At 42.4% G+C, this 18,996-nt stretch overlaps 1 non-coding gene and 1 pseudogene across 1 annotated transcript; both read left to right on the top strand.

The window, feature by feature from the left end:
* Positions 1-267: 267 nt before the first annotated feature.
* LOC142452298 (small Cajal body-specific RNA 2) lies at positions 268-654 on the top strand. Its single transcript, XR_012785315.1, has one exon.
* A 4,427-nt stretch (positions 655-5,081) lies between these two features.
* The window catches only part of LOC142451418 (uncharacterized), a 97,010-nt pseudogene continuing 83,095 nt past the window's right edge, over positions 5,082-18,996 (top strand).

Below are 18,996 nucleotides of genomic sequence, written 5' to 3'. Positions count from 1 at the left end.
TGCCTGCAGCGCTACAGTGACTCGTCAGTTGTAACATGTTCACTCTTTAGAATTTGAATATTTGGAAACTCTATTAAGAGGCTTCACTTAATGTGGGGTGTGGGATATGAATGATACCAGGTGATACTGAGAGAGATAATAACAAAATGATTGGCTGTAAAATTGATGCACAGTGTTTCAAGCAGAAATGCATCATTCATGGTCAGCACCACAATTTAAGCACATCAGTTCTTCTTTGGTCTTCTTTATTCAATGTCCAACTTTCCCACTCATTAGCGGGAGAGTGGCGTGGGGTCGTGTTTGTGTCTGTGTCTCGTGGAAGGTGGCTGTGGCCCAAATGTGTGCGTGTGTCTGTGAGTGGGCGCGTGTGGACTCCCCACACCAGAGGAGTGTGTGAGCCCGCCCCTGCACCCCTCTCCCCACCTACTCCTTGATCTTATTTGATCAGGCCAGGCCAACCTGAAATGAAATGATCCCCTCCTGCGAAGCCCTCCGGGGCGCTGTGCAGCGAGGCCTGTTGGGCAGCGGCAACGCTGTGGTCCCCGAGGTCCCGGAGCTGGTCCGACAACCCAGCGCTAAGGAATGATGAATTGATCAGCTAGACGAGGCCGGGCTTGTCCTGGGCCGCTGACTATCGAGGCGATTCTGATCTGGGGAAAAAAGAAAAATACCATGTCTTGCTACCTTAGTCCTTTAAGTAGCATCCTTGCTTTTAACACTTGAGAGAAGTCTTGTGGAGCAGATTTACCCAATGCAATGTGCCCTTTGATCTGCCGCTGCCGCTGCCAGGACCACTGGTTGTCTGTCTAAGCAAGATAAAAATTTCCCTGTTTCCTAAAACTCTATGTTAATTTACATTATAAACTTTATAATGGTGACTTAGTGTGTTACATATTGGGCTTCCAATCACAAGGTCAGAGGTTGAACCTACCAGTCATTTGCAGGAGAAAAAGAGGCTTTCTGCCCCTGTAGAGTCTTTTTTTGTTGTTGTTGTTTTTAATCATTTTATTGGGGGCTCATACAGCTCTTATCACAATCCATCCATCCATCCATCCATTGTGTCAAGCACATTTGTAGATGTGTCGCCATCATCATTTTCATAACATTTTCTTTCTACTTGAGCCCTTGGTACCAGCTCCTCATTTTTTTGACTGTAACTCTTTACAGTAGAAAGTCTCATTTTCCTTCCAAAGAGTGGCTGGTGGTTTTAAACTGCTGACCTTGTGGTGAGCAGCCCAACATGTCACCACACCACCAGGACTCCTTCATTAAGTAGAGGGTCAGTGAAAAAGAGGACGACCTGCAACCAGATTGACGCCAGGGCTGCAATGATGGGCTGACACAGAAACGATCGTGAGGGTGGCGTAGGGCCAGGCCGTGCTTCGTTCTGTTGTAGATAAAGTTGCTAGGAGTTGAAACCAACATTGACGAGATGGGAATGAATTTGGAGGTTTTTAAAGAACAGCAACAACCTTGGTGGGAAATCTTAGCAATCTGGATGACTGTCAGCGTCACAAGAGGCAAAGGCACAAGTGCAGACTAGATCTTGAAATCGTTGCTCCCGGCCAATTCATGCCGATGCTTTTATTGCTCGAAGCATAGAAAATAATCCCATCATTTAGGAACCTCTAACTATTTCATCTTGTAGAGATTTTCCAGGATCATTCTAGCTAACATCCACAGGCCTAAAATTAACTTGTTCTTTTAGAAAGGGTTTCAAGCCTGGGGCAATGGGAACACCCAGGACTCCATTTCCGAAACATGGGTCTTTGATGGAAATGAAGGATTTCTTAGCAACCTTTCATTACGGCTGGCACACACAGGGGAAAGGTGAGGTAATGCTGATTCTACCTCTGGGAAATCCCTCCCAGAGTAATAACTTGAAGTTTGAAGTGACACGAGAGCGGAGAATGTTTTTCTTGCGCGTTCATGTAAACTAGAATTGTGACAAAGCTAGCCTGTCGGTTTGACTTTGCGCAGCCAGTGCCAATCAGAAGGACTCTTTGAGAGGTAAGACCAGGTGAACTTATGATGTTCCATTTACTAATCTGACTCTGACCCTTGGTTTTCGTTTTCAGAAAGAAACATGTGTGTCACCTACTTTGTTATTTCCCAAAATCTGTTTGGGGTTGGTAGCACTTCAAAAAAAAATTTTTATCTTAATATAACCAGCCCTGCTCATTCAAAACAAAAAACAAAAGCTAGCTGTCAGTTTTCTCTGTGATTTTTAGGAGTCCTGAGAAAAGAGCTGCCTTCCCAGGAGAGCACATAAGCCTGAAAAATGGATGGGAGTCTTTCTCAGAAGATGAAGAGAAACATCTATTAAAATTATAGTTTTATACAGAAGCACTGCCCAGGTGTTACAGCTACAAATTAAAGACTAAAAATATACTATTCAAGCTCAGAGTTTAGATTGTATTTAGATTATTAAGTTCAGATTTTTTTTTTTTTTTTGCCATTGGGTGATTTTTGGTTAACCTTGTGTTCGGTCTCTCACAGCACACTCTACCTTCTCACCGAGGCTCTATATTTCATTTCTGTGGCCACACAGAACTCACAGGCAATGCTCACGATTATGAGGTTGATTAAGGATGTTATCAGGTTACAGTTCAGGAGAGAAATGCACATGATGAATTTTTCAGTCAGGACACACTACACAGTTCTTTGAGGACTGTAATAAATCTCCAAAGGGCATGCACTCTGCTCTAAGCCTCAGCTTGAAGGCACTCAGCTCTAGCTCCCTGGGTCAGCAAAATTTAGCTCCCCAAATTAAGCTGCACCCCACTCCACAAGCCAGCCTCCTTCCCCAACTTTACTTGCTCTGTGGGTTGAAAGTTCTCCACTTGGTCTCATGCCCTGGCTCCTGGCTCTGCTGCTGCTCTTCCTCTGTACCTCCTTGGTGTCACAATTGTCTTTCTGGATCAAGAAGAGTCACTGCTCAGGGATCTCAGGGCCTAGAGGACATGCTCCACTCCTGGCTCTTGGTGATTGTGAAATCCCCACCTCTTGCTTCTAGGATGGCTCTGGCTCATTTTATACCTAGCAGGGTGGCAATCACAATGAGTCCTGTTAAAAAGCACTCACAAGGGAATCCTGTGAGGATCTTCCCCAGACCCATACGATAACGGTTGTTTGGTGGGAGTTCCAGAGACTCTGGCTAGGAGAGCCACATTATATACTTCACTGCATTACATTCTGTAACTTCCTTTGTAATCATCTGTACAATGGAGAGAGGTACCCTGGCGGCATACTGGCTACAAGTTGGGCTACCAACTGTAAGGTCAGCAGTTTGAAACCACCAGCTGCTCCATGGGAGAAAGATGGGGCTTTTGACTCCTGTAAAGAATTACAGCCACAGAAACTCACAGGAGCAGTCTGCCCTGTCCTTCATCGTCGTGATGATTTGGCATTGACTTGATTACCAGTGAGTCTGGTTTTTGTTTTGCTACAAAGGGGCAAGGCATGGGTGGTGCAAACAGTTAAAGTGCTCAGGTACCAGCTAAAGGTTGGTAGTTTGAGTCCACCTAGAGGTGTCTTGAAAGGAAGTCCTAGCAATCTAATTGCAAAAGGCCACAGCCATTGAAAGCCCTGTGGTGCACAGTTCTCCTCTGATACACAGGGTCATCATCAGTCAGAATTGACAGCAACTATTTTGTTGTCGTGGCTTTTATAATAGGGGGAATTTGTTCTGAGGACTAAATGAGATTTATTAATTCAACAAACAGTTGTTAAATGCCTGGTGCTTTCCAGGCACTGTCCTGGGCGATGTCTCTCTTCACATGAATGTTTACTCTAGTGAGAAAAGTGGCTCACATATCAACAAGCCCATTGCCAACACCCCAAAAGGGTCCTACCTTAGTTGGGGGTGGTATGGGAAGGCTTCCAGGAGAAGGCGACACTTGGGCGATAAGGAGACAGTTCTGTGAAGAGAATGAGCTGGGGGTCGAGTCAGAGGGAGATCTTGAGTAAGGGCCTAAAGTAGGACCCAGTTTGGCACATTTGAAGCACAAAAAGAAGGCCAGCGTGACGTAAGATGAAGTCATCGAATCAATCCAAACCACGGGGACCCTTTAGCATATTTATGTTTCCAGGAGACCGCTCCTGTTAGCTACTGTACTAAGTGTGCACGCAGGAGGGTAAGGAATCTGGAATACCACAGCACTCATCCGCCATTCGGGAGTCCGTTTGGACGAGGATGGTAGCTATGCGGACAGAGACAAGTGAAGAGAGAATGTATTTTGGAGACAGACCTTCCTGGAGATGCTGATGGGTTACATGAAATGCCTTAAAAGAAGAAATAAAGGATCATGTGTGGCTGTTGGTTTCATCAACCAGATGACTGTGCCAGTTATGAGGTCATTTATTGCTTTTCAACCCCAAACTTACCTTTTCATACTTTGGTAATGGCAGGGTTGGGCACTGCAAGCCACTTTTCTGCTTTGCCAGGTGACTCCCTGTTGCCTGCCAATGACAGGTGCGAGATGGAGGTGGCAAGTCCCCGAGGAGGGAGAAGGGACTGCGCCTCCTCATCAGCTCCTCCTTGAGCGCAGCATCCTTAAACATGACCTGCAGCAGCTGCTTTCTCTGTTGCAGCAGTTGATCGGATTTGCATGCTTTCCAATGCTTGCCGAATGAACGAGCTTCATCCTGCATCGGTGACAGCCAAGTGGAGCTCCCTACTCAGAGCTCCAGTCCTGAGGTGGTCTCTTCTTTGTGTTTCTAATGTTGATCATCCTATTTTCTTCTCCTTGTCCCCTCCACCTACAGGTGGTAGCTGCTTACTGTGGTTGCTACCTCTTGTTACCTCTGGTAGTGACAGTGGGGTCTGCTCTGACTCCGTGTGTGCAATAGAACAAAATGGTCTGCCGTGTTCCCCAGTGTTGAGTCCAGTGTGGCTTCTGGCAGTGTAGTAGCTTCTCACCGACAGCCTCATCATCCTGCACAATGATGGATCATATTCTGTTCTTAGGTTTTCATTGACTCATTTCCAGAGATCACTAACCCTTGGTTCCTACTCTGTCACCATCTGGATGCTTTGCTGAAACCTGTCTACCATGGGCGACCCTGCACGTATTTGAAATATGCGTGGCATCGCTTTCAGCCTCACAGTCACATCACAGGATGACAAACTGATGGGTAAGTGGTTGCTCTATTGTTAACACTATTGTGACGTCATTGTTAGTTGCGATTGAGTACGTTCCTTTGTACAACAGAGTGGAACGCGGTCTGGTGTGTGCTGTCCTGTGCTTGAGCCCAGCGAGGCAGCCTCTGTGTCAGTGCATGTTGTCAGAAGTCTTCCTCTTGTCGGCTCACCTGCTGCTTTGCCAGGTGTGATGTCCTTCTCCAAGGTCTGGTCTCCCCTGACAACATGTCTGGAACTTAAGATGCAGTCTCACCATCCTGGCCTCGAAGGAGCATCTTGGATGCACTTCTTCAAGGAAGATTTGTTGGTACTTTTGGAAATCCATGATACTTTCGCTATTCTTTGCCAGCATCATACTTCAAAGATGTCCAACGTTCACCTGTATATGAGGTGACTGAAAATACCATGGCTTGAGTCAGGCACGCCTTTGTCCTGAAAGTAACATCCTTGCTTTGCAATGCTTGTACGAGTTCTTGTGCAGCAAATTTATCTAATACTATAGACTCCATTTCTTACCCTTCACCTCATACCTTCTACCACTGATTTGTTTAAATAACTGATGTGGTTCCTGGTTTTTGGTTGGGATGGAAAGAGTTGGGAGAGGGCAGGTGGGGAATCTTGATTTCTGCTTTGGTCATGACACTTTGAGATACCCGCTCCACGCCATAGCAGAAGCCACAAGCTGTTAGAATTTATATGTATATATACATTTGGGGAGCATTGTCAGCAAACAAGTGATATAATTGTTGCCTAGGGCTGCCATAAAAGTACCACAGACTGGTTGCCTTAAAGCAATAGATATTTTTATCTCATGGCTTTGGAAGCTAGAAGTCGGAAACCATGAAAGTTCTGGAGAAGAATCTTTCCTTGCTATTTCCCACCTTCTAGTGGTTACTGGCCATTCCTTGTGTTCCTTGGCTTGTAGATGTACCATTCCAATATCTGCCTCTGTCTTCACATGTATTTTCTCTATGTTAATTTCCTGTTTTATTAGGATATCATTCATCTTGGGTTAGCACCCTCCTTCGTTTAGTATGACCACATGCTAACTAATAACATCTTCCAAGACCCTATTTTAAAACAAGGTTCTATTCAAAGGTACCAGTGCTTAGGATTTCAACACATCCATTTGGGGCACAATTCAACCCTTAATAGTGGAATATTAGTCCTACAGCTAGATTACATCTCCTAATGATAAACAGCAGGACCAGGGTCGAGGGACTAGAACAAGCCCTCGGACGGTAGGACACTTAGAGATCAAAGACGAAGAGTGGACACGGAAGCTAGGAAGGTGTGGCCAGTGAACAAAAGGAAAATCCGGATGTAGTGGGCTCTTTGAAAGCGGCAAGTGTCAGGGTAGCATTGATTGCCCAGTTCTGCTGAAGGATTGAGGTGAAGGGAGACAGAGAAGGAATCATCTGGTTTGGCTATTTGGCTGTTGACCTTGCCACATGCTGTATCCTTCAGGGTGGGATTAAAGTGTGGCTGCATCAATGGACTCCACGTTGGGATAACTGTGAGGATGTTGCAGGACCATCCAGGGTTCTGATCTGCTGGGTTAGGGTCTCTGAGTCAGAAACAACACGATGGCACCTACCAACAGCAGAGTCACAATGGGAGTGGAGGGATTGAGAAAAGTACACAGAGGCACCTTTTGTTAATGAAATTTAGGGAATTGGCTGGACAGCAAGGTAAAAAAAGGAAAAAAGGTATTAGAGTTTATTTAAATGTAGAAAAACAAAGTAAGAGAAACCTTGTCAAAGGAGACCAGATGTGAGAGGGAGGGATGGCCTTATTAGAGGCAATTCTCCATTAGTAACTCAAGGGAAGGCAGCGGGATGTGTTCAGATTTGTAGATACAGTGCAATCGATTGAGGGGACGAGTTAGGTTTAACCAGGGTGGGGTTTTGAGGCTAAAAGAACACAGGTTTTGATGACCCTGGAAAATTGCAGGGTTTTGGAGCATTTAGGGAATTGCCAGATAAGGGGTAACTGTCAGAGAATGGGTCCATGAAATCAAGGACTGGGAAGTAGGAATGCCAGTGATGATGTACACAGTGTTGTTGGTACAATGTTTGGCAAATAGTAAATGTTCATGTTATTAGCATTTATTGCTTTTAGAAGTTTAATGTATTTAAAAATATACATTATGGTCACTTAAGCCTAATTTGAAAAGGATAAAAGGGTATATAAATAAAAAATATCTCTTCCCCTCCTATATTTTCTTTCTTCTGCTTAGCACACTGTCCAGCAGTCCTCTTTCCCACTTAGCAATCCATTGATTAAAGAGCTTCCTCCCTTCCTTTACACCATCTTGAATGACTGCAGAGTTGTCAGTTGTATAAATTACTTTCATTTCACCAGTCTCCATTAATGAATATTTATATAATTTAAAAATCTTTACCATTATGAAAAATACTGTAATAACTATCCTTTACATCCACAATCTTGCTCATGTAGCTATCATTATTTAAAAGAGAAATATAAATAATACAAATATAAGAATGCCCAACTTTATTGTTTAGTATCCGAAGACATACAAATAGAAAGAGTTGGCATGCCTTCTTATGTTACATTGCCAAGGATATTTTTTAAACTCTAAGGGAAAGAGCTGAATTTGGGTAGTAAGAAATTAAATGCCAAAGAATGTGCAGGGAAAGTAGAAAACTGGCTAGACTTCTAATATGGTAGATAATGCTGCTAGGTTCAATGCCAACCCTACTGGCCACTGTGAATGTCAGCAGCAGCACCCGTGTAGGTTTAGAGCAGCATCGATCAAACCTCTTTTAAACCGCATCCTTCAGTAAGAAATGCATGCTACATTGCAATATATTACTGATGGTGGGCTGGTACTCACCTGCATGAGCTTATGAGGGTCCTTTGTTATATCTTTAGAAACTTTGTGAACCTGTTAATAATTTATTTCAAAATAAATGATATAACCATATAAGTAAATTATGTTAGAAACCAAGTAATAAGCACTTAAAACTCATATGTCCTAATTATTTCGCTATGATCTCTGTTCTTGAGGCTAGTCATATCAATGGTGTCTGAATGATAGAAATACGATCAGTGGATGTGTCCCTTCCTAACGTCACATTTTGGCTTGTCACATCAATAGCTTGAAGTAAGCCATGGTGGAAACATCTACACCAAAGAAATTGCCAAACACTGCAAATCAAGGCTTGAGTTATTGGTTGGTTGCAATTTTATTACTAAAGTGATGGAGAAAATATTACTACTGCAGATGATATGTAAAAGAGTGTTGCATCTATAGCCATTGCATGTGAATCAAACCAACCCCCTGCCATTGAGTCCACTCTGAATCGGAGTGACTGTAGGAGCGAGGAGAGAGCCTCGGAGAGTTCCCAAGGCTGCAAAGTTTACACAAGTGACTGCTCCAGCTTCCTCTCGCCGAGCAACCACCAACTTCTGGTTAGCCGTTGACTGCTTGAACGACTGCCCTACCTGGGCTCTTCTCCGTTCTGAGAAGCAAAAAAAGAAAGGGAATGTTCTCCCAGTATTTGAGAACCACTATCTGATTCAGTCAAGGAATCACTCACATCATCTATGAACTGATAGAGTTCGGATACATCTTTGTTCTCTCTTCTTCATCCTATTCTTTAGCATAAATGACAATATAGCTAACATTCAGGTCGTAATATTCATCCATACTGTGAAAAATTTCTTTGCTGTGTCTGATACTAATGAAGAGTTCAGTCATAGTCTGATTCTGTCAAGTTATAGTTCAATTGCAACTGTATCAAAAGATATAGTGTCTGGGGTCTTAAAGGCTTGACGGTAAACAAGCAGCCATCTGGCTCAGAAGCAACAAAGCCCACATGGAAGAAGCACACCATCCTGTGTAATCATGAGGTATTGAAAGGATCAGGTGTCAGGCATCAAAGAACAAAAAAAATCAAATCACTGCGAATGAAAGGGAGTGCAGATTGGGGACCTAAGACCCATCTGTAAGCAACTGGACGTCCTCTTACAGAAGGGTTGTGAGGAAGAGATGAACCAGTCAGGGTGCAGTGTAGCAACAAGGAAACATACAACTTTCCTCTAGTTCCTAAATGCTTCTTATCCCCACTCCACCTCCAGCCCCACTATCATGATCCCAATTCTACCTTACAAATCTGGCTAGACCAGAGGATGTACACTGGTACAGATAGGAACTGGAAACACAGGGAATCCAGGACAGATGATCCCTTCAGGACCAGTGGTGAAAGTGCCTGATACCGGGAGGGTGGAGGAGTGTGGGGTGGAAAGGGAGAACTGATTACAAGGATCTACATATAACCTCCTCCCTGGTGGATGGACAACAAAAAAGTGGGTGAAGGGAGTGAGTAAGACATGACAAAGTAATAATAATTGATAAATTATCAAGGGTTTATGAGGGAGGGATACTGGTAAGGGAGGGGGAAAATGAGGAGCTGATACCAAGGGCTCAAGTAGAAAGTAAATGTTTTGAGAATGATGATGGCAACAAATGTACAAATGTGCTTGACACAATGGATGTATGTATGAATTGTGATAAGAGTTGTACGAGCCCCCAATAAAATGATTTTTTTAAAGAATCAATCAGAAACAAACACAAAATGTATCTGAAAGTACAGTAATAAAAAGATATTAATATTTTTTAAAGTCAGCTTGGATACAAAGGTTAGTAAAACTTAACAAGAGCATGCTGGGATTCAAGTGGCAATATGAAACGTACATTAAAGAGAATTGTATGCATTCTCTGCAATTTACAAGCAATTTTAAATTGCTGATTGAAATCAAAACCTGCCACCTTCAGTATGAATTACAACTCCATGTAAAGAAAACAGAAATCCCCACAGTGGATTAATTAACAACCATCAAGATAAATGGAGAAAAGAGGGACATTGTCAAGGACTTCATTTACTTGGCTCCAGTGTAATTGGCTGTCAAGAAATCAAATAACTTATTGCATTGGGCAAATCTGCTTGTAAAAGACCTCTTTAAAGTGTTAAAAAGCAAAGACATACAAAGGTGTGTCTGACCCAAGTCACAGTGGCATTTGAAATCACACAAAACCCGAGTCATGAGTGAGGAAGCTGGAGGAAGAATTGATGCTGTGGAATTATATAGTTGATAAAAAATATTGAAAGTACCATGAGCTTCCAGAAGAACAAATGAATCTGCCTTGGAAGAAGTACAGCCTAATGCTTTTTAGAAGCATTTAGAAGAATGGCAAGACTTCATCTCACATATTTTGGATATGTTATCAGTTGTCCTCCCTGGAGGAGGACAGCACATGCTTTGAAAAGTAAAGGATCAGAAAAAAAGACCTTCAACGACATAGATACCGCGGTGGCTGGGACAATGGGCTTAGGAATAGGGACGGTTGTGAAGACAGGTAGGACCAGGCAGGGCTACTGTGAGTTGGAAGCAACTTGATGACACACAATACAAGCAACACTAATATGCAGAAGTATGTCAAAAAGTATTGCTAAAAAATCATAGAGGCCTTGATTAAACTTAAAAAAAATCAAAATGTAAGGCTATTATTTCTCAATATAGCCTCCGTCTGGGTCTATACCCCTCTGAAGGTAATGTTTCAATCTCTCTAATCCTTTCTCAACGAATTGTGTGTTCTTCAATTTATACCATTTCAAAGCGGTCGTTTGGGCATCCTCAAGGAACTCCAAACAGGCTACTTTGGAATGTTCTTTCAGTTTGGAGAACAAAGAGAAGTCTGAAGAGGCAAGCCCGGGCTGTAGGATGGCTGGGTAAGGGTTTCCAGTGAATTCTCCTGGTACGAGTTGTGCTGCCCTCGAAGGCAGAGGAGGAGCATCGTTCTGAAGGGAGGAAATCCTCAGCACAACGCCCCGCCCCTTTCCTCATCTATGCCGTTTTCAAGTTTCTTAAAGCTACTCCACAGAAGCCCCCATGTTCGGCCCATGTCTTTCAAGTAAATCTATCGAGGTTACTCTTTTGGACCCTACCCCACCCCCAAACGTCACCACAACTTTCCAGCTGACCTCCCTACCTTGAATTTAACTAATCCAGAAGGTCCCCTGAGAAACCACGGTTTGGATTGGACCCTTGTTTGAAGGCACGCTCACTAGACTAAGACAAGGGTATTACTGAGACAGCTTAGCTGCAGCCATCCACTGATCACAGAGACAAGTCTAAACATATATTACTTGGAATAAACCTGAGTCTGTGTGAGCTGGAGGCTGCCTGTGTTGTCAGGTGTCATTGACACAATGCCAACCCGCAGCAATCTTACGTGCACCAGAATGAAGTACTGCCTGGTCCTGCTCCGTCCTCCCAGTTGTTCCTGTGCTTGAAGCCATTGTGTAGACACGGTGTCAGTCCAGCTCCATGAGGGTCTTCCTTTCTTTCGCTGACTCTCTGCTTTACCACACATAATGTCCTTCTCCAGGGGTTGTTCTCCCCTGACAACATATCCAAAGCAGATGAGACAAAGTCTTGCCATACTTGCCTCTAAGGAGTATGTGCTACTTCCAAGATTTGTTTGTACTTCGGACAATCCATGGCACTTTCAGTAGTCTTCTCCAGCATCACAATGACAAGGCATTGATTTTTTATCAGTCTTCCTTATTCAATGTCAATGTCTAACTTTCTCATGCATCAGAGGCATCCACGTCTGTATTTTCCAACACCTGTTCCTTCCTCTTTGTTTCCAACGTTGGCATTCCAATCACCTATAATTATCAATATATCTCGATTGCATGTTTGATCAATTTCTGACTGAAGTTGTTTGTAGAATTCTTCAATTTCTTCATCATAGCTTTTGTGGTTGGTGTATAAGGTTGAATAATTGCTGTATTGATTGGATTTCCTAGAAGACAGATAGATATAATCCTCTCACAGATGACCTGATACTTCATGATTGAATTTATAATGTCCTTTTGGACAAAGAATACCATGACATTCCTTTTGATTGTGTTATTCCTTATAGTAAATCATATGATTTTCTGATTCAAAATGGCCAGTATTATTCCATTTCAGTTCACTAACGCTTAGGATATCTATCTTTATGCATTCCATTTTATTTTTGAGGACTTCAAATTTCCTTTGATTGATTGCTTCACACATTCCAAGTTCTGATCATTAGCAGTTTCATACCTGTTTCTCTTTTCCTTGAGTACATGGCCCTTCAGCAACAGAAGGTCCTGAAGACACCGTGCCCACGAGTTTGCCCAACTCCCGTCACCATCATAGGTGCCACGCTGAGAAGTCAGATCCCCCTCCGTCACATTTGGAGAGCCCCTAACCCAAAGGGCCCGTCCTCCAGCACTGTCTCAGACAATGTTCTGCTTCCGTCCAGCCGGCCTTCAGTAGCTGACAGGGTTTTGGAGCTCTGCATAAGGTTTTCAGTAGCTCCTTCCTCTGAAATGGGGAGCTTCTTCAGTGTCTGTTCTTAGTCTGGAAGCTCCACTGAAACCAATTCACTTTGGCGACCCTGCTGACATTTGAAATACCAGTGACATAGCTTATCTGGAATCTTAGTAGCAATGTTGTGTTGTTGTTTTTTTAACTTACTCTCATATGCAATTAAATGTTGCCTCAGAGAGCTCATTCATGTTTATTAGCACTATTCTGCCACATATACATATTACATAAATAACTTAAAATTTTCATTAAATAATACTTATACTTACAGAGCACATACTTCTTATGTTTACTGTTAAGAATAAATTACTTCATGTTGCAACCCTCTAAATTGTTTGCATAACCCACTGAAGGGTGATGGCCTGCAACAGGGAAACAGTGGTACAGAGATCTTCCACTACAAGTGTTAGAGAGATCTTTAAGAAGTTATTTCTTGTATATTTTTGTTTTAAAGAAATGTAGTGATTGTGTGATCATTTTAAATCCAAAGCTAAATAATCATAGAAACTCAAGGAAGATGAAGCATAAAAAACTTCAGTGAAGGCAAAGTTGAATATTCAAAGGCCTATGTTTTATAATACTTATTCTAGCAATGAATTATACGATTATTTAATGGTATTAATAGTACATAACCCAAACCAAATAAGCCAAACTCACTATAATCAAATAATTCTAACTTATGGTGACCCTACAGGACAGTAGAATGGTCCCTGTGGGTTTCTGATACTATTATTTGTTTGTTTTTTCAGTATTTGTATTGGAACACAATTTATATATCATACAATTGAATAGCCCAGTCACATCAAGGGGAATTGTACAGTCAGCACCACATCTACTTTAGAGCACCCCCCCCCCAGGCTTAAATCACCTTTAAAATGAATTGGGCAATCGGGATCAGTTCTAGTGCTCCCTCCCTACTCCCGCCCTTATTACTGACTCCCGATGTCCCCTTTCCCTCCCTATTGCCCATCCCTATAATACCTTGGACCTGTTATTATCAATATACCTCCACTTCTCCTGTGCTTCACAGCTGGAAAACCCGACCAAGGACAATAAAAAACAAGTCACACAAAGGTGGTAAGGCTAAGATCATATTAGTATAAAAGCAAAAATACAAATCATGTGTGAGAGGAAGGAGATCCCCATCAACATTCAAGAAGCCAGGCAAGAAATTTCTGTCATGGAACATCTAAGCGATACCTGCACCCAGAGCAAATTCATATCATGTCTATAGTGAGGTCAACTGGCAAAGTATTAAGTTCGATTCAGCAAAATCAAGATTACAGTAGTCTCTGCCTGACAGTAAGACTGTTCTGGACTCTTGCCTTTGGTTAGAGCCTATCTGTCAGTAACGCTTTACTGGGGTAAAAAGCCTCCTCTTTCCCCAGTGGCGTTAACTGGTGGTTTTGAACTGTTAACCTTGCGGTTGGCAGCTGAATGCATAACCATTATGCCGCCACATCTCCTAGAATAGCACAGCATATAATACAGCTTTCCTAAAGGTGCCTACTTCTCAATTACTTACCTCGATGAAGGTGAACACTCTTGTGGCCAATTCTTAAAAATACCATTAATTTGCCCAAGTAGGTCAAGGACTCTGCTGGCATATTCACTAAGTCTGGATTCAGAAATAGAAAATGCAATGTTTATAGAAGATGACAGCTGGTATGATGCCACTTGATCATATTGCTAAAAATACCTTAATATGTTAGCTATCTATGGACAGTAATGGAGGAGGTAAAACAGTCCTTTGTAGTCCACCCACACTGCCTAGATAGTTTGTGACACTAAGCAGATATTTGGTGATTAAATGTGTCTGTGCAGGGCCCCTGAAAAGAGTGTTCACTATTTTGACGTTTTGGACAAGCCCTTAGAAGAATCCAATTCCGGTTCTAACAACTGATCGGTGGATTTTCTCTCAATGGTAACAAGAAGATAATAACCAACACAAAGCCTAGAGAAATGGAGATGCCTTCAAACACAGAGACTCACCTCTCAGCCTAACCAGGGCAATGAGGCAAAGGAAACTCAGTTGAGATGCCCAGTGTTAAAACCAGAGATGGGAGGAGTTCTTCTGAACTTTGTCTAAATCTATCTAGAGTCCTGACAGTGAGCAGTGGAGTTGATAGGGGAAAGGTGTGAAATATTTTTGAGACTCTTAATGAAAAATGTGGGTTCTTCACAAAGTCTTTACCCATAATTTTACTGATAATTTCAAGGGATTCATAGAGCTTCGTGCTGCACAACCTTAGGCTGAGAACCATTGCTTTTAGAAAGTGACATTCCCAGCAGGAATCTAGAAAGAAAAATGATGGCAACAGACCTTTCTGATCATTTCAGAGGTAAGTAATGAATTCCCCATGTCATCCTGATTCTATCAATTATTCTCATACACACAGATTACAGTTCACATCATCCTTTAAAAGAGTCGAGGGCACTAGATAGTCTGGGCTGCCTCAAATTATGTGTGGAAATAGGAAGACTATTACAAAATGAATAATAATCATCATTATTATCTATACGTTAATTCAGAGACAAAGCTGACCCATGACTTTGGTGCATAAACCTGGAGAAATGTTGTCCTAGAAAGCAAGGTAGCTAGAAGAGATTGTGAGATTCTACCCAGGCATAGCTATGAAGTGATGAGAGAACTTTTTTTTAAATTTTTTAACATTTTATTAGGGACTCATGCAACTCTTATCACAATCCCAGACCTCTCCACTGGTTCCCTACTCCACGCCGGAATGTTGCATTCACACCTTGGGCACTAGGTTGAAGTCTGGTCCCTCTTTCCCTGTGGAGATATAAACAATACCCTCCCCTTGGGTGGATTAGTGCCCCATGCCCCCACTTCCCTTTTCTTCCTTATATTCATCCTTTTATTTTCCTTTCCCCACCTCCTCCACCATTGTCTACCACGTGCATCCCTGGATTTGATCTGTCCTCTGCCATACTACACAGTCCTCACCCCAAAAATGTATGTATACAGAACTTTTTAATAACACCCACTGTACCCCAATCTCTATCAGTATTGCTATTCTTGATAGTAGACAATTGATAGTTAGTTCCTTCATTCCATGCTAAGGGCTAGGCCAATGCTACTTTCAGATTAAATACAGAAATATCGGGAACAGCAACAGTCACCAATTCCAAGCTGAACCCTCAACTCTCTGTGACTTTCTTTAGACTTAATATAAGCTGACCTATCTGTAGTCCTGCTCCCCTTAAAAGAACTGTAATAGGAAGCAAATGAAAGGCCAACTTCCCAGAGGCCAGCTAGCAAACTTATTGCACATGGGGGAGAAAATGCACAGCGACGGAAACATTTCCACAGTCGCAACTATTGGGAGCTCTCTGGATGTCCTCAGGAAACTTGAGAGCTTTCATTCTGGGATCGCAGGCCTGCTCGACAAACAGCTCACCTCAGATGGAAAAGTGAGCACAGGCTAGTGTAGGAGCACGCCCAAGAGAAAAGTTATCACTGCCGTTCCTTGGTTCTGGCTTACTGATGCATGGTGCCTTTCATTGTCTCTCTTTTGTTTGACTGTTATAACATCAAGTAAGCATTTGGCACTAGGTGAGCTTGATGTTTTGCAAACGAAGACATTTTAGACTTCTAAATAAGTTGCACTACTGGTTGTAAACCACAGAGTACAATATGTGATGGCCATCTTCCCATCTCACCTATTATTTGAAGTGTCATGTTTTGGCTTCAGTCTGTGGGTCTCAAGAGGAGTAGGAAGCCTGTGGTAAATGGATATAGCTGGGAAAGACTAAAAATAAATGTTAGTTGAAAAATTATATGCCCTTTATCATGAATTCCTGTCACAGGCCTGAAAAAACAATATGAAACACAACTGAACTTTGTAATGGCGAAACTAAATTTAGCTCTTTTCCATCTTCATACAAATCCTACCAATCAAAATGGACAGTCATATGAAAATTTGGGGTGAGTTTTCAAAAATGTTTATGTCTTTTTTCTTTGTGTTCCTTTCGGAATGCTAGACATTGACGTATAGACAATGAAACAAAGTGAAATCGCATCTGGGATTTGCTTAAAACCATTTGAAAGAAAAATGTGTACAGCGGCTAAATGGCGCAATATTTTGGCGGACTGTAGGCAATTGTTCAAGTTGAGTGATACGCACACATGGGTTCAGCAGACTTTTGCATTTGTTTGAAATTTCTTCATTTAAAAAAAAAGGAAACAAAATTCTTCTAGTGATAGATAAAGAATTGACACAAGAAGACTCTTTAAACAATCCAGACGGCATACAAAGAAGATCATCTAAGCAATTCTGTGGTGTATTTAGATGAAAACAAGAAACCAGTTATGTCTACCTAATAATCCTAGTTCTTGAATTAAACAAATGAGGGCATCAATCCAAGTGGCTCTCTCAGAACTCCACTTATTGTTTTGTAGCCCACCTCCAAGGGGAGGAGGGCAACAAGAAGAGGAGGGGACCGCAGCGAGGTATGCGTTATCTGTTTTAGCTCTCCTCGCAAAGTGAGCGATGCTATGGGAAAGGATGATGGGAGATACAACCAACAGGGGAGAAGAATTCCGGACATTCTGTGAGAAGCCAGAGGACTCAGCACAAAGGACACAGAGGAAATGAAGGAGGAGGCAGGGAAGGTGGCGGAGAGATCAAAAATAGAGGGGATTCCTCAGGAAGTTAAACATAGAATTACCCTATGGCTTGGCAATTCTATTCCTAAAAGCAGATCCACTCCCAAGAGACTGGGAAGCAGGGAGGCAAACAGATGCTTATACACCAACGTTCGCTACAGCACAAGTCAGATATTTACCAACAAATGAAGGATTTATTAAATGTGGTATATCCATACAATGGAACAGTACTCAGCCATAAAAAGAAATGAAATTTTAACACCTCTTACAAACACGAATGACTCTTGAAAGCGTTAGGCGGAAAGAAAGAAGTCAGTCCGTCGCAAAAAGACACACGTCCCCACTGACATCAAACAGAAAAGGCAAAAGCTTAGAGACGGAATTTTTGAGTAGCCTGGAGGGGGGGGGGTCACAGTTTAAGGGTCCTAAGCTAATGCGAAAGGCGAGGGAAATGTTTGGTCTGCGCTGCTTACACGGCATCGTGAATGTAACTCATGTTCCTGAGTTGTGCAAGTAAAATTTATCGAAATGAAAATTGTTCATATCTTATTACAATTCTCAAAAGCAAGAAAAATTTTAAAGTTTCACACAGAAAGGTTTCTGCCAAGCTTCTGCTCTATCTCCCCTCTTCCCGCTCCCTCCTCCCACTCCACACATCAAGATGATCCTTTACTCAGTGGTGACATCCACTCCTGGGAATGGGGCACAGCGCCGTGTCAACTCTTACAGGAAGATATTATGGTATTGAGGCAAATCCCTCACAAAGCACGGCACTCTTCATTCTCATGGAGCTCAGATAGAGGGGCTCAAGAAGCTTAGTTATTCAACCTGTGTAGAGAAACAAGATCCAGATGCTTTGGAGATTAATTAAAAGGGCCCACCCTGAGGTTCACAAAGAAAGCTAAATCTTGCCAGGGCCTGGAAACTAAGCACCCATCCAAGACATGACATGGTGCCATAGATGGAACCTAAGAGGAGATTAGGGAGCTCTGCGTATATTGAACTCTCTGACCACAAAGGACACTATGCATGTATCTCCTCAGAGAAACACACTGAAGAGTGAACATGCTCAGCTGGTCCCCAGGACTCCTTCCTCCCCCTCCTGCAAAAGTAACTTGCTGTCAAAAAGCAGAGGATGAGTATACAAAGGGTGCCAATATTTCGAGTCCGGACAGGTTCTGAGGTAACTAACACACCAATGGAAATATATTATTCTGTCCGTGAGTCATCCCTAAGGCTCAGAATAGGATAGGTGCTTGCCAAGTGTGCATTTCCCTTATCTCTTCAACCATCTGCACACCATGTTGCCAAGCCCTATCTGCTTCGCACCTAGTCCATCCCTCTACACAGTACCGAAGGGGAAGTCCTGCCATGATTATTCCTAGAGTTTTTTCCATCCAAACAATTTAGAAGTGGTATTCAAAAGAAAATGTAAGATATGACAAAATAATAATAATTTGTAAATTATCAAGGGTTCAGGAGGGAGGAGGGAGAGGGGAGGGAGGGGGGAAATGAGGAACTGATATCAAGGGCTCAACTAGAAAGTAAATGTTTTGAGAATGATGAGGGCAACAAATGTGCTTGACACAATGGATGGATGTATGGATTGTGATAAGAATTGTATGAGCCCCCAATAAAATGATTTTTTTTAAAGAAAATGATGGCATCAGATTGCTGGAGTGCCTCCAGGGAAAGGACAGCATCCTCTATGTCCCCAGAGAAAGCCCACCAAGGTCATTTTGTGCAAAGTAAGCAAATGTGTACTTTATCAAAATTGCAATATGATTCATGGTAAAGAGAAGCTCAATGAAGTCTTTCATAAGTCTACACCCAT

The sequence above is a fragment of the Tenrec ecaudatus genome, chromosome 6 (assembly GCF_050624435.1).
Source record: "Tenrec ecaudatus isolate mTenEca1 chromosome 6, mTenEca1.hap1, whole genome shotgun sequence".
Lineage (NCBI taxonomy): Eukaryota > Metazoa > Chordata > Mammalia > Afrosoricida > Tenrecidae > Tenrec > Tenrec ecaudatus.
This window is presented reverse-complemented; position numbering and strand designations above follow the sequence as displayed.